General features: G+C 40.3%; 1 protein-coding gene across 5 annotated transcripts in view; it reads right to left on the reverse strand.

The window, feature by feature from the left end:
• The window catches only part of KCNK2 (potassium two pore domain channel subfamily K member 2), a 124019-nt gene that overhangs the window by 51993 nt on the left and 56207 nt on the right, over positions 1-15819 (reverse strand). The gene's annotated exons all lie outside the window — the stretch shown is intronic.

Here is a 15819-nt window from a genome sequence, read left to right on the forward strand (position 1 = left end):
TATAGATGAATTCACTACAAGTTGCATTAATGGTAAATTAAACTTTATTTTTTATGAAGCCTGGAAGTCTGCATACAGTAGAAACTAACTTCTTCAGCCAGGCCACACCTCTGGGTCAGCCCCCTTGGCCATAGCTGTGTTCCCCCTTGTCATTCTTCTGTCTTTTTGAAGACTTGATTTGCAGACATTTTTCTAATGGCCACCAATAGTATTTTAATGGTATTTTATGTTTTAATGCTGTACATCGCCATGATATTTAATGACATGGCAATACAAAATCGTCAAATGAATGAATGAATGAATGAATGTCAGTACCAGCCTGTCCAGTGTGGACTGACAAAAAGCTATTGAGATATCTGGAGAGGAAAGTGGTTCATAAGACAGGTGAGGATGTTGCTGGTGATGCCCTATTTTTGAGGACCCAGGTGCAGGAAGCATGGAGCTCATCTTGGGACAAGTTAAGGTTATAAATAAGACACATAAGATCAGAATTGCATTAAAATTGGCTACAACTTTATTGACTACTGATGTAAGCTAGTTTTGGCTAAGGCATCAGGTATGTATCTGGTATCGAGCAACCCACCTGCTGGTTGATCAGTAAGGTGGATCGACCCTGAGTAGAGGGTTGCCCCTTGTCATACATCAAGTAGAACAATCCCAACATTCAGAAGGTTACCATGGCCCATCAATCCCTGTGTGGACCAAGTGTATCCCTCCTGGACCCTTTTATTGGGGTATCCCATGTCTAACAATCCAACCCGATATCTTACCAGGCTCTAGCATTGAGTAAACTTGAGAGCAGCTGCAGATAAGGAAATTAACTCATGCAATGCTGCAAGATTTTCTTGCTGGAGCACAAGACCAGCCAGATTGTGGCGAACCCTTTATTTACATTTTGGTATTTGAAATAGACATCCAAAAGCAAGGCCTTTTCAAGTGCATTATTTTTCTTGCAGATTAACATGTTACTTAAGACTACCAGAAAAATGGTATGAAAGAATATGTTGCAGTTCTGTTGCTGAAACTAAGCAAGTTTTTTTCCCCCATGTGTAAATTGCCTGGCAACTGTACTTATACTACTCTAAGCTCTTTAGGGTAAGAGCAGGTTAATAAGCAAACAATCAAACAGCAAAAACCACCAGCCCCTTCCCCCAAGAGACATCCAAGAGGAGCTTGTTCCATTCACAATCCCTAACACTTAATATCCAACCATGCTTAACCAGATCTCACAATACCGCTGTGATATCTATGGATGAGGAATCCCTACACACAGCAGCGCTTGCCATTCTGATGAGATAATTTTATACTTCTGGCCCTTAGCCATAGAAAGTTTATGGATTGTATTCACCAGCACAACAAGGGCAGCTCTCACAATTAAGGACTACAAATCACAGGAAATGCAGCAGGCACCAGAAAAGCAGCAAAATATATTAATACTAGTTGAGTCATGTAGACAAATTATTTGATAAAGAGGTAGGTGAACTCCTTAGACAGGCTAAGAAATGGAAATTTTAAAAAGTGCTGTTGGAAAATGATCACGATAGTAAATTTCAGCCCCAGTGCAAGTTAGGAAGGCTATTCTCCAAAACAATTCTATCTCTTAGCTACCACTAGCACAACAGCATGTGGTTGAACCACAAATAGCTGTATAAAATAAAAGTGACAAGAATGCTGGCCTCAGGAGAACATGCTTCCTTCACTGCACATCCTAAGCATCCATCACACGAGGTTAAATGACTTGACACTACTACATTACTCCAAACAAAGAGATAGGCATATTCGTTTTCCAATGCTAAAAGGGGACTTCTTGTAAAGAGAATGGGAATTTGATCTCTGTAGTACAGCAACACCATTTGTCCTTACCAGAAACTGACTCAAATGCTCTTCTGTGAGCAAAACAGTGGGTACAGATGGTCCTTACAAGGTGGCTTCCATAAAAACAAAAACACAACACCCAATATCTAAAGTACAAGCAAACCATCATTAAAATAGCACTATCTTCAAATGGCAATGACATAAGCAATATGAATAACGATCTTAGCATCATATTGCAGCAAACCAGTAAAAACAACATATTAAATAATTTCAGTGACAATATATTAAAACGATTTCAGCATCCATTTAAATCAACAACAGTATCTTTAAGGAAAGGCAGCTCTAAACAAATGACTTTTCAGAGCCCGTTTGAAACTTGAACCAAGGGTGCCATAATCACCTCAGCTGAAAGAGCATTCCACAAACAGGGAGCCAAGGTTGAAAAGGCCTTTTATCTTCTGTCCATTATCTATTACTCTCAGTTGTCAAACATACTGAAGAACTATACTACTTTGCCAGAGCATCTACTTACACATGCCTGGTATTCAGAGACTCTGAAACAGTGAGACCTCTGCTGATATAAAAAAACTAACTATGCAAACACCAACAGAAGAAGATGTTTTGCCTGCAATCTTATTCAAATTTACTTTAAAGTGTTGCTAGACTCATTGGAACTTATCTGTAACTAAATTAGATGTGGCAACTGTTATGCATGTAGTAATCATAGCAGGCAATGTTTTAAAACCCTGGGTTGCAATCAGCTAAGGCCTACTCAGAGTAAACCCACTGAAATTAATAAACCCAAGTTATTCATGTCCATTAACCTCAATGGGTCTTCTCTAAGTAGGACTAACATCAAATACCACCCTCAATTATATATGCTGACTCTTTTTTAAAAGCTTAAGATTCCTGTGAAGTTGAAAAAAGTGCATGTAATGGTCAACTAAGATGTTCCCTCCCTGCTAAAATGGAAGTTCTTGTGTTCGCATGCATGAGAAAATAGTACTTATGAGTAAAACGCAAGAGAAAATGTTAACCACACACCCCGTCATAATGCTGAAACCCATGGGCAGCCAATGAAGCTGAATGTTGGGAGGATTTAAGACAGACAAAAGGAAGTACTTGCAATAAACTGTTGAGTTTATTGCAAGAAGCAGTGATGGCTCCTACAAGAAGCAGTGATGGCTACCAACTTTGTTGTTGTTGTTGTTTAGTCGTGTCCGACTCTTCGTGACCCCATGGACCAGAGCACACCAGGCACTTCTGTCTTCCACTGCCTCCCACAGTTTGGTCAAACTCATGCTGGTAGCTTCAAGAACACTATCCAACCATCTCGTCCTCTGTCGTCCCCTTCTCCTTGTGCCCTCCATCTTTCCTAACATCAGGGTCTTTTCTCATGAGGTGGCCAAAGTATTGCAGCCTCAGCTTCACAATCTGTCCTTCCAGTGAGCACTCAGGGCTGATTTCCTTCAGAATGGATAGGTTTGTTCTTCTTGCAGTCCATGGGACTCTCAAGAGTCTCCTCCAGCACCATAATTCAAAAGCATCAATTCTTCGGCGATCAGCCTTCTTTATGGTCCAGCTCTCACTTCCATACATCACTACTGGGAAAACCATAGCTTTTACTAAACAGACCTCTGTTGGCAAGGTGATGTCTCTACCAACTTAGACAGCTCTAAAAGAGGATTGGACACATTCATGGACGATAAGGTTATCAAGTGCCTATGAGCTGTGACGGCTATGCTCTGCCTCCACTATTGGAGGAGGCATGATTCTAAATACCAGTTGCTGGGATCACAACTGGGGAGAGTGCTGTTGAACTCAGGTCCCACTTTTCAAGCTTCTCATGGCTGCCATGTGAACAGAATGCTGGAGTAGGTGGGCCTTTGACTGAAAGCCCAAATGGTGGTCATGCTTTGGCTGTAATCTCATCCACATTCGCCACCTGAGTTCACTATTAAGGAGTGGTAAATCATCATGAGTAGATGGCATGGTTGAATGAAGAATTTGCTGTATTTTATTATCTGGTAAGTACATTGTGTGCCTTATGTTATATAGCTGGTAGATTTTTCCAGTAAGAAACAAGAGAGAAAGAGAGAGAGAGAGATATCACCCTGCTCAGGGAAGCCCTGAGGTTTGCAGAAGTACCAAAAAAAAAACCCCACCACCAAGCACTTTTTAAAAGGTAGGGTTTCCTCCTTCCTCTCACCATCCAGAAAAGTCCCAGAGCAAACAAACATATGCAATAGCCACTGAATGCAGAGTGACCGGGGGTGGGGGGAGGCACTGCTGAGGTGAGCATACACCTTTTTGTTGCAGGTCCAACATGTATGTAATAATAATAAGCATACATGTGCAATGATCCTTCTCATGCAATTCACAACAATAAACTGCAAAAAAAAAAATCATATATCATGAAACAGTACTATAAAGCAGGAGAAGCTGGTTTTTAATGTTCAGGTAAGACGTTCAGTCTGAAAATGCCAGCTGTTATAGAAATTGGTATACAAACATGTCTCTCTTGGAAGGGAGCATTGCTGCTGTGTAAATAGTTGGGTTATCCTAAAGCGTTCAACGTTGGAGTGGCTGAAGGGGGAGGTTTTACTTCCTTTCTAGCCCTGGAAACAAAGAGCATCCAGCTTTCATAATATTCAGGCACTGTCCAGACCTACTATAATAAATACAGCTATTTTGAGCCACTGCCCTCCTTAGAAGGACTCCAACCTAAAGTGGCAAGCTTGCTCAGTATTCCAGATCCACATAGATATTTTATTTATGCAAAGTGCAAGGCATTCTATTTTTAAACATGGTTTCAATTAAGGCAATAACTTTGTGACCCTTGAAACACTTGGATGCGTACTTAAATTTGCACACTTCAACATTCTTGGCTGAAGGGTCAAGGCCTTGAAAGACATAACGAAAAATTAATGATTTGGTGAATGAATGAAACATTCTTGACATCACCAGTTTTACCTGGATGAGCAAGACAGAGGCTTGTCTCTTTGCAATCTTGTGTTCGTCCCTGCCCCCCTCAGCAATAGTAGCATAAGGCACTTTCACGTTCCATTGGTTGTTCAGAGATATGTTAATATAAATGAATCAGAGCATGAGATGTGGAAAATAATGTCTTGAGCTATGTTTTCCAAAATTGCTTTCTGACACAATAAAAGCTACCAAGGACCATTCTAAAAGTAATTTTGGATTACTATGGGGTTTTTGAATTCAGTAGTAATTTCGGAAATCTTTTGAGCAGCATTCTACGCATACTTGAATGTCAACAGAACTGCAGGCTAGCCTGCTTCAGCCAGGGGTGCCATAAGGAACCCAAAAGAGCTGCTCTCTTGAATGGACAAGTCTGCTCAATTGCAGGGAGGGGGAGTGCTATACACCTTTCAACTCTTTTCCTTAAGAAATATCGGTTACAAAATGTAATACAAAAATTATATACCATACAAAGACGAGGAAAATCAGTTATTGCCTCTCAGTCTGATTTCCAAATATGCAAATAAGGGATGACCACAATTTTGTAACTACTGTATGATAAAGCTACTCCATTCTTGCATAAAATTACTTGGGATATTCAGGTCCTTTTAGAAGTCTTACTTGGTGAGTGAGTTTTTTCAGCTATAACTATGTTCCATAAATTTCAATACCATAGTGCAGCATTCAGAGCCTTTGAGTTTTTCCATTGTTGGGCTATAAATGATCTAGCTACTGCCACCAAAAGATAAACAAATCCTAAGGTTGTATACCCACAATGGTTCCCCCTCAAAGACAATTCATTTATGAGAGCAGATTTGGGGTGTACAGACCAGCCCACCTCAAGCAGCTACCTCCCCTGAATCTGCTACACCTTTCTGAAAGGACCGCCAGGTACCTGGCCCAGTTTTGTGCTGGGTGCCAAGAAGAAACAGTACACTGGCAAAGGGGAAACAGAGACCTCCCAACTGCTCAATGTTGCTGTTATGTACTGAAGTTCTCACCCTGGGCCAGCAGGGGGATACTGTAGATAGTTTTCACTCAGGTCCGCATATGCAAATAAGGAATTGAAAGTGACGTTCAGTGATTGGATAGTTACAGAAAGTTGTTACTGTTGCCATGTAGTTGAGCTTCATATAAGCAGGTTGGCTGAATCCTTCAGCCCTATTCTGTTCTGGCCTGTGAATAAACAAGAGCTGTCTGAAGAATTGCTATGTCATCTGATATGTTCACCCACAACTTAATAGTTGCCTTGAAAAAAACCCCTCAAAAACTAGAAGTTTCTTGTATTATTGTAAGTTACCATGGAGACCTCTCATCAGGCAGCAAGGTACTCTGTAAATGTTTTAAATAAACAGATAAATATTGATAATGCAATCTGCAAATTGCAGATATGTGTATCATTCCCATAACTGGTTTTAGAGGTCAGGGTAGAATAATAATGGAAGGCACTGCAAATCTGGCATGTCTGCCTCATTGGCTTTCCTGGTGTTTGGCAGCCAAGTTGCCTCATGTTTAACCGGACTTGTCTGTGATGAGGAGACAGACGGCTGCCTTACTGTCATAAAAGCAGTTTCCTCTTTTTATGATTGTCAGTTAAATTTGGCATAGGTTGGAAGTTTTCTTCCCACTTCTTTTTGTAACAGTACATCATAGAATCATAGAATCATAGAGTTGGAAGAGACCACAAGGGCCATCGAGTCCAACCCCCTGCCAAGCAGGAAACACCATCAGAGCACTCCTGACATATGGTAGTCAAGCCTCTGCTTAAAGACCTCCAAAGGAGGAGACTCCACCACACTCCTTGGCAGCAAATTCCACTGTCGAACAGCTCTTACTGTCAGGAAGTTCTTCCTAATGTTTAGGTGGAATCTTCTTTCTTGTAGTTTGGATCCATTGCTCCGTGTCCGCTTCTCTGGAGCAGCAGAAAACAACCTTTCTCCCTCCTCTATATGACATCCTTTTATATATTTGAACATGGCTATCATATCACCCCTTAACCTCCTCTTCTCCAGGCTAAACATGCCCAGCTCCCTTAGCCGTTCCTCATAAGGCATCGTTTCCAGACCTTTGACCATTTATTATGCTATCCATAAGCTAACACAGACTTTTAAGTGGCATTAAGACCAGGGAATACTTTCCATATTGATTGGTCTACAATGACTCCCCTCATGTTGCAGGGGATTCTGGGCTGTTTAAGCTAAGCCCAATGGTACTCACCAACACCACAAGTAGATTGAGAGTGCACAATGTAAAATACCCAACACTCCTTCATGGCTACATACTCCATGGGTGGTGGTAGTGGAAGAGGACAACCTTTTTTTCAAGGACGTTTGACCACCATAATTGATATTTTCACTATAGTTCCTCTGATAAGCTTCCTGGAACAAAGTCTAAAACATACTTTTGTAACTCCAGCTATTTAACAGCTATGAGATCACCCCAAGCTACATGTTTGTTGACACCATCAGTGAACTCCAAAACAATGATGAAGTAAGTTTTCCCTTTTGCAGCCCACTTATAGCATTTGTTTTCATTCCCCAATGGAAGTTCTGAAGCTTCTCTGAAAAAAATTATAATTCTCAAATGAATAATTTGCAGTGAAAGGAGGTCTGCGTGAGCTGGATTCAATATATGCCTTTGTGCTTTTATCTTCATGGATGGAGATCTGTTCCTGGCTTTATATTCTAGTTTTAGAACAAAAAACACTGTTTGCTATGTCTGAACTAAACAGGATGCTGCAGTTTCTTGCACATGGCAGTCAAAAGCTGCTCAACTCTATAGCAATGCAACAACTGAGGGCTTATTCACACTTGCCTTTCGCCTTGCTGTTTCCAGGCACAGGTCCACACTTAAGGCTTTTGCCCCACAGCTTTCTCTGTGAAAATCCATTCTTTAGTGCTCAATTGGGGCAAATGTCAATTTGGGTTCTCCACAGATTGCCATTTGTTCCAGTTGAACTTTAAAAAGCGGGTTTTCGTGGGGATAGCTCTGGAGCAAAGAAAAAAGGCAATAATGGGAACTTGGACACAAAACTTTAAAGAGTGGACACCACCTGGAAAGAATGGAGGAAAGGTAAGTGTGGATGAGCTCAAGATGCCATCTATGGTTTCACTGGTAACTGCTAGGCAGAACTGCTATAACAGTAACCTTTACATCAACCTTAAATCATGGGGTGTTCAGAGGTCCTGCAGAACCAATATCACTTTCTGATGAGGACATGCTCAGCTGGCATGGAGCATCCATATCAAGGGCAGCGTGTTAACTGGTCCCCAGATTAAACTGCAGATGCAGTTCTCAGTTGGCGCATAAACTGGCACACAATTAAGGAACATGTGCGTGCAGGACTTAAATCTCTTCCCCCTGCAATCTATTAGCACATGAAAAAATAAAAGAGCCTTTGGTCTGGCATGTTTTGTTTTGATCAATTATCCATGTGACTGACAAACTGCAACACTATCTGCTTCCTATTCATTAAACAGATGTCTAAATTGAATTATAAGCTATTACATTGCACCTTGTAATTATATATTTGCCACTCAGGGTTCATGACTTCCACAGCATGTGATAAAAAGGGACAACTCCATTTTAATTAGCCCAGTGTGCTATTTTTAGAAAAGTTTGATCACCTGCAGGACAGATTTATTTTTTATTTTTTTAAAAAAAGTGTGGGGGGCAAGTTAATGGTTACATTAACCATGCACTAAAATGGCATAAAAAGACAGGTGTGCAAACATGCAAATGTTTAAATCAGAAATTAAGAATAGCTTTGTAAACTTGTAAGGTATCAACAAAAGGCTATAGCTGGCACATCTGTGCAAGGATTAGAATTGGCACATTTGTGATTTCATAAAGCATAGGGGACAGAAGGTACCAGCAGTTCTAGCTCTGAAAACATGACAAGAATCAAGCAAATAAAGGATAGATTTACTTCAGCTCTCATATAAAAGCCACTACTGTTTTTGAGAGCCCTTTAACTGGGGTTTGGAGAAGTATTTCTTCCCAAATGCAATGATGATTCAGAAGAAAACAGTCCTGAACCATTAACTCAAGAGAAAATATCCAAGTTTCAAAAATTCAGTTACTAAAAATATAAAGAATATTAACCCAGCTTTTCTGGCCAGTGCAATCCTATCCCTGAGTTAAGAACTGAATAAGGATAGGTACATTTGCTGGTACATTTTATCATATGTGGTAGAGTAGCAAAGGGATTTTGGGAGATGATACATAATGAGACGGCAAAAAAAATATTTGAGAGGACTCTCCCAAAAAGACCAGAAACTTTTCTCCTATGGATAATTGGACTTGATGTACCAAATAATCATAGGAGTTTGTTTCTGTATGTGACTACTACAGCAAGAGTACTATATGCCCCAAAATGGTGGGAGGATGAAGCTCCTACGAAAGAAGAGTGGAAGTTGAAATTGATGAAATATGCTGAATTAGCAAGTTTAACAAGTAAAATAAATTAGAGAACAAGACGAGGCAGCCTTCAAGGAGGTTTGGAAAATGTTTGTAGTTTATTTTTAAAATTATCATAAGCATGTTAAGATGCTTGCAGATTTGGAATAAGCTCAGCAGTAAAAGCTTTTCTGAGAATAAGGTGGAGGAAGAAGGTATAGATTATCTATAATATGCAGCAGCAATAGATAATTAGAGGAAACCATGGAAGGGTGGAAGGGAAGTTGATTATCTGGGAATTATATATCGGAAAAGGTTTGACTAATTGTATTTCATTTTTGGAATATAGATATATATTTAAGTACAGGATTGCTAAATCCCTTATTGCAGTGCGGCTCCAGCATAGTTGCAGAAGGATAGTGAAACTATGACATATGATTATGGGAAACCTGTGGTCTTCCAGAGGTTGTTGGTCTCCAACTCCCATCACCCCTAGCCAGTATGACCAGTGGTCAGGAATGATTGGAGTTGTGGTCCAGAAACATCTGGAGAGCCACAGGCTCCCCACCTCTGCTTTAAGGTGTGAGCAGATTGAGGTAGCCAAATTTGCATTATGTTATACATTTTTTGTGAGAAGCAGAAGCTTTAATTGGATTTTCTGCCTCAAGCACCTAGATCATTTGTGTGAATTGATCCTTGCTCTTTTCAGTGTTGGACTATAACACACCAATATGATCTGGGACTTCAAATGAAAACAAACAAAAAAATGCATATGAGAAATCATTTCAGGGAAAATCAGCATTACAGAATTGGGATACATCCAGAGATACTTGAAGCATGCCATGTTGGATTATAAGGGTCTTGTTAAAGTTTGGTCAAGAACCCAAGTATCCAAGAGGAAAGAAAGAATGCAAGAGTTAGTCAGGGTTCAAGTGCTGTTACTGACTGTAAGAACTTTTCTGGAAAATGTGTTGCGTCTCAGAATTCAAAAATAGACCAATCTTAGGTGAACAACCACTTGTCGCTATACTCAAACAAAACCACAAGCCTGCTTGACAGAACCAGTCATGGCACCACTAAAAACAGTGCATATTTAGCTTTATGAATTCTTTAGGGCTTCTCTTAGATGCCTGCTCAAGAAAATCCTTCAGCTGCTACTTCATAGACCTAAAGGGAAGTATATTGCCTCTGAACACCAGATACTAGTGGTGGCTAAGACAATCACATCTGCTTGCGAATGTCCTTGAACAATGAGCCACCCTAGAAACAGAATGTTGGGCTTGGGAATTCCTCCAAACTCAGTGCTAACAAGACAAGTTCAGATTACAGCAGTGGCCAGGAGGGCTTTTTACCACTTTATTCTGGTGTACTGTGACCCTGTGGCAATGCTTTAGTTACCCGTGCACTAGCGACACCAGCCCAGGCTACCATGTGTTATGCAGTTTTAATGATGGCTTGGAAACTTCAATCCATGCAAAATGCAGCCAACAGGGTACTGCTAGGCGCTTGGCGGTAAGAACGTATATGATAACTATGTTGTATCAGTTACAGTGGTTGCCAGTGCATTTCTGTGCTCAATTTATGGTGCTGGTGTTAACCTTACAGCCCTAAATGGTTTTGGACCAGATGGCCACCATCCATATCAGCATTCCTGCATGCAGAAATCAACTTCTAAGAACTTGTATACCCACCTGTAAAAGCATTCATGCTTACAGGCACAAAGGAGAAGGCTTTTTCAGTGGTGCGCCCCCCCCCCCACATTTGTGGAAATCTGTTGTTCCAACTGGGATTTGACAGGCTCTCCACATCTGCTGGAGTTGAAAGTGTTAGGAGGCTGCTTCTGGTATGCATTACCTTCCTTGGACCTATACTTAGTGGAACATTCTATTCTCCCCCACTCACCTCCAAGGTTGGACACTGAAAATTCTGTTGCTATTTGTATTGTTTTGACTGGTGTATTTTATGCATTGTAGTATTACTGTATATTTATTTTGTGTTAATATTGTTCACTGCTTTGGGGACCTTAGGCTGAGAAGTAGTATATAAATAAACCACACCATACAACACAATCTCACTACTATGTCAAGATTTAGCTTATTGCATCATGCAAAACACCTCATGGTTATTTTGTGTCAATTTTTTTTTTTACATATTGTTATAAATATGCTCAATTTATATATCATTGTAAGCTAGTTTAAAGAAAGCCCCCACCCCAGAAGTTATTGCTTTAACTATATTGAATAAATAAATACAAATAACTATGTTTCAAAAGGTGTGGTCATTTTTTTTAAAAAAAAGACCTCCAAAATTTCAATTTCAGAATTAAAATGCTTCAGAGTTTTTTGTTTGTTTGTTTTCATATCAACTGTCAAAAGCCCATATTTGGAACCAAAATTTAAGCATGACAAAATTCCAGCTCTGCTGTAGTAGGTAATAACTTCATGATATAATGAGCTTCTAGAGCTATTATCAACTGACACTTGCCAGAAAATGTAGATAATTATCCCAACACAGGCTTATTGTTTTGCTACTTGTGCATGCCATGCAACCTCAGAGAGCACCCTCTTCCCATATATTCTCCAAATGGACATATTTAATTTGACCCTTGCTAGCCCTTTACATTCCAATATGTTACTGGGAGGGGGTGGGGGGGTGCCTTTTTCTGGAATCTGTAAATACAGCTTGGAATGTGCCATTGAGGAAGATTTTTGGGAGGGTTAGAAGAATGTGATCTTTGACTGCATGAAACAGTGAATGCAAGGTCAAAAAGAATCAATACTCAAGGAGAAAAGGGGATGTTGGAAGGGGAGAGTAGTTGAGAATCATAAAAAGAGAAACAGCATAGATATACTAAGAATACTGAAGAAGAGGAGGAAGAGGAAGAAGAAGAAGAGGAGGAGGAGGAGAGATTATAATCTTTGGGGTTTCATTCTTAACTATATTATTTCATCTTTGTCAGTGACTAGCCCTGTTTAGCATATTTGAGACATTATATTGCCTCAACTTGGAAAAGTGACTATACACACACACACACACACACACACACAATTAGTGCTTTTTTCTAGGGAGACGCAGGGGTACACATACCCTTAAACATTTTGTGAATCTAAGTTTGGCCTCATTGAAGGGCAGTATTTCAATATGAGTAGGAAAATGAGAGTACCCCTAAACATTTTTTAAGAAAAAAAGCACTATATATAACAGAAGGTTGTAGCCTGTTGAGCAAGTGAGCAAACTCAGCTGCTTTACTTGTTGGTAAACCATTGTTTCCCTTGAGAAATACGTACTAGCTTTCAAAACACTTCAGAACTGAAGATACTATTTTGTCTGTACTGCCACTCTGTTGTACACCCCCACCCCCGTCCCTCAAACCTACTCATGCAAGACTAGACTTCATTCCAGACTTGGTCAGTTTCTGCAAGAAGAGTGACACGGGGAGAGAGAGAAAAGGAAAGAAAGTTATCCAAATCAGTATAACTCTGCTCCCCCACCATAACCACCAAAACCCCACAAGTCTTGTTTGGATAGAACGGATACTTGCTTATCTCACATGTGCAGTGGTCAAGATAAGGATGGGGAGAATCTCCATAAGCTCGATTAGGAATTATTTGGTATTTATTTATTTAAATATTTCTATCCCACCTTTGTGCCTCATTCCAGGCAATTACAACTCATAACGATCTGCACAACTGTTTTCAAAATACAGTACTCCAAAAAAACAACAAACGAAACACTTGAACCATAAAAAGATGTAACATAGCACACAGTGACTCCAGTCTATATGTCTAGCACAACGCAACATGATTAAGGCTACAATCCTAAGCACACTTGCCTGGAAGTTAGCTGAACACAAACTTTATTTCTTGGGAGTAAGCATCATTGAACACAACAGGACTTTCATCTGAGTATATATTTGCATGGGATTCTGTTGTTAGATCTTCGCTGGATGTGAAGTCAAGCTTGCTTTATTGTTGTGAGGTTTAAATACCTCCAGCAAAAGAAAAGTCCACCACCTCCACCCAAGGCAGTCTGTTCCATGCTCAAATAGCTCTTTTAATTTCATTGTACACAGGTTGTACATTGACAATAAAGTTGTTGTTGTTATTATTATTATTATTATTATTATTATTATTATTATTATTATTTGGAAGCTTCTAACGTTTCTAAGTTCTGAGCATGGATGATGTGTGTTTTAACTGATTTTATCTATATCGTACCTTGTGTAACCTTGTTATGCACTACAGTTAAGCAGCATATAAATTGTTGAAGCAAACAAAATACATTGCCAAAGTGACTTGGGGCTGAATCGTAAACAAGGTCAGTTTTCCAGCTGGTGTCCTCCCAGTTCAATAATGTGATAATTGGTTCTTAGAACTCATGATCTGAAAACTATTTCCCTGGATTCTTTTATCAGGCAGAATTTTCACTTGTTCAAAATGGTCAAGTAGAATATTTGCCTAACATTTCACAACACTACAGTTCATTAAGACCTTCCCTTGGCACTTTGCTTAATAGAGTGGTACTCAACATATGCAAAACGAGAAGCTGTAACGTAAGCTCTCTCTTCCTCTTTCTCTCATTAACAGGCCAATTCTGGCTTCCAGAGAACATAGTGTTGCAACATTTTGTGCATTTTTAAAGGTAGCTTTTGTTCCTTGCACCAATGAGAAGGATGCACCAAAGGAACTTGCATCAGCATAATTTAGAAGATTTGCTAAGTGTACATAAGCTAGTTTATGTGAACATAGCTAGTGTACTTAGCATTCTCCATCAATTAATGAAAAGAGAATTTGAATGCAAAATTATCCAAGAGGTGAGAAACAGCAGCAGATGGCATGATGGGGCACCGCTGCTGACTTGACCTCCGATCTGGTGCATCACAGATCCTTACCAAGACAAAGAAGAGAGAGGCACCAAGGTTGGAGCAGTAAAAGGCAACTCCTCCCATGGGTTTTGTTTTTTTCAGATCAGGAAACTTAGGCAGCCAGCGCTCTAGAAATGTTTATTTGAAAGAAAAATCCACATACATCACCATCCCCACCTCACAACAACGAAGAAACCTTAACTCTACCTCCATCAAACTTTTGATGCTAATACATATCAGCTCAAACTTCTGAGCTACTACATATAATTGTTCCAACATTTGAAAATAAGAGGAATGTTATGATCTACTATCACATGCTTGAACTCCCCATTGGCATCATTCCCATTCTCATGGCTACCACAGTTCTTGCTTCTACTGGCTCTTCAAGCCCTGATTACCACATTTTTGTTTACACGCAACAGACACTGTTACAACTGTTAGGGTTTGTACGCATGCAGACCTAGAAGCTTCAGGGCCTCAAACAGCATGGTCAGTTGCAAGCAGGACAGGCCACACATCAAACCACTGATACCCAGCTCAAATTTGCAGCTCTGCACATATTTCATATGAATGCATCATATTCATATCCACCCTGCCAGCAGGAAGAGGGTTAATAGTACAATTCCCCATTGTTCAGCTGAATCAATAAACTACATAACAAGATAGAAAATGTTCTGACCTCAGAAGAAATGCTTGTGCCCACAGGGGACATAGACTAGAGAGAGAAACATTATTTACAATAAAATTTCGTTTGAACTCAATAGACCAGGTCTCTAATCACAAATGTGGATCTACAAGGATTTACTTTAGTCTGCTAAGTGCTAGCTCAAACCTGCCATCAACCATGGCATACCTTCCAGAATGCCAATAATTGCTTGCTATCTTTTTAGTTTTAGGACTTGAAGTAGCTTTGCATGACCTTATATTGTAAAGACCAGAAGAAAGCTGCAGATCGTCACACCTAGTGTGGGATTTGAATTTATTGCAAAGTCTCGGGAGGAGCTACCATTAAACACACATTATCCTACTCAATACTGAAGGCGGTTTGTTCCATATTCAAAGCAACTGATGTGCACCAGGCCATTAGTGACTGTAGGGCATTCAGAAGACAGTTTAAGCAAGCCAGCTCTAAAACAGGTTGTTATAGAGGCAATACTATACAGTGGCGCCTCGCAAGACGAAATTAATTCGTTCTGCAAGTTTTTTCGTCTTGCGAATTTATCATCTTGCGAAGCACGATCAAGTCGCAACTGCACCTCTTCAAGCAGTTTTAAGAAAAAGGAAACAAACTTGCAAGACGTTTTCATCTTGCAAAGCAAGCCCATAGGGAAATTCGTCTTGTGAAGCAACTCAAAAAACGAAAAACTCTTTCGTCTTGCGAGTTTTTCGTCTTCCGAGGCATTCATCTTGCGAGGTACCACTGTATGCCCAGACTGAGGAAGCTGCCTCAGGTGGCAGAATCCAAGGGGCACCCGCACCACCACCAGAGAAGCAAACAGAAGTGGCCGTGGCAGCTTCCAGTTTCTAGCAAAATCTTGTGAGAGTCCTGCAAGTCAATGTCACAGGGCTCCTGCAAGATCTTGCCAGAACCTGGAAGCTGCAGCCACATGATCCTGGTAAGTGAGGCTTTGGCGGGGACAACCAGAGGAGTGGGTAGCACAAGCATGCAGCACATGCACAGGGCAGCACTTTCACATTTTGCCACAGGTGGCAAAACGGGCCAGGCCGCCCCTGCATCTACCATGGGTTGCATGCCTTTA

The sequence above is a fragment of the Podarcis liolepis genome (assembly GCF_965112155.1).
Source record: "Podarcis liolepis genome assembly, chromosome: 3".
Lineage (NCBI taxonomy): Eukaryota > Metazoa > Chordata > Lepidosauria > Squamata > Lacertidae > Podarcis > Podarcis liolepis.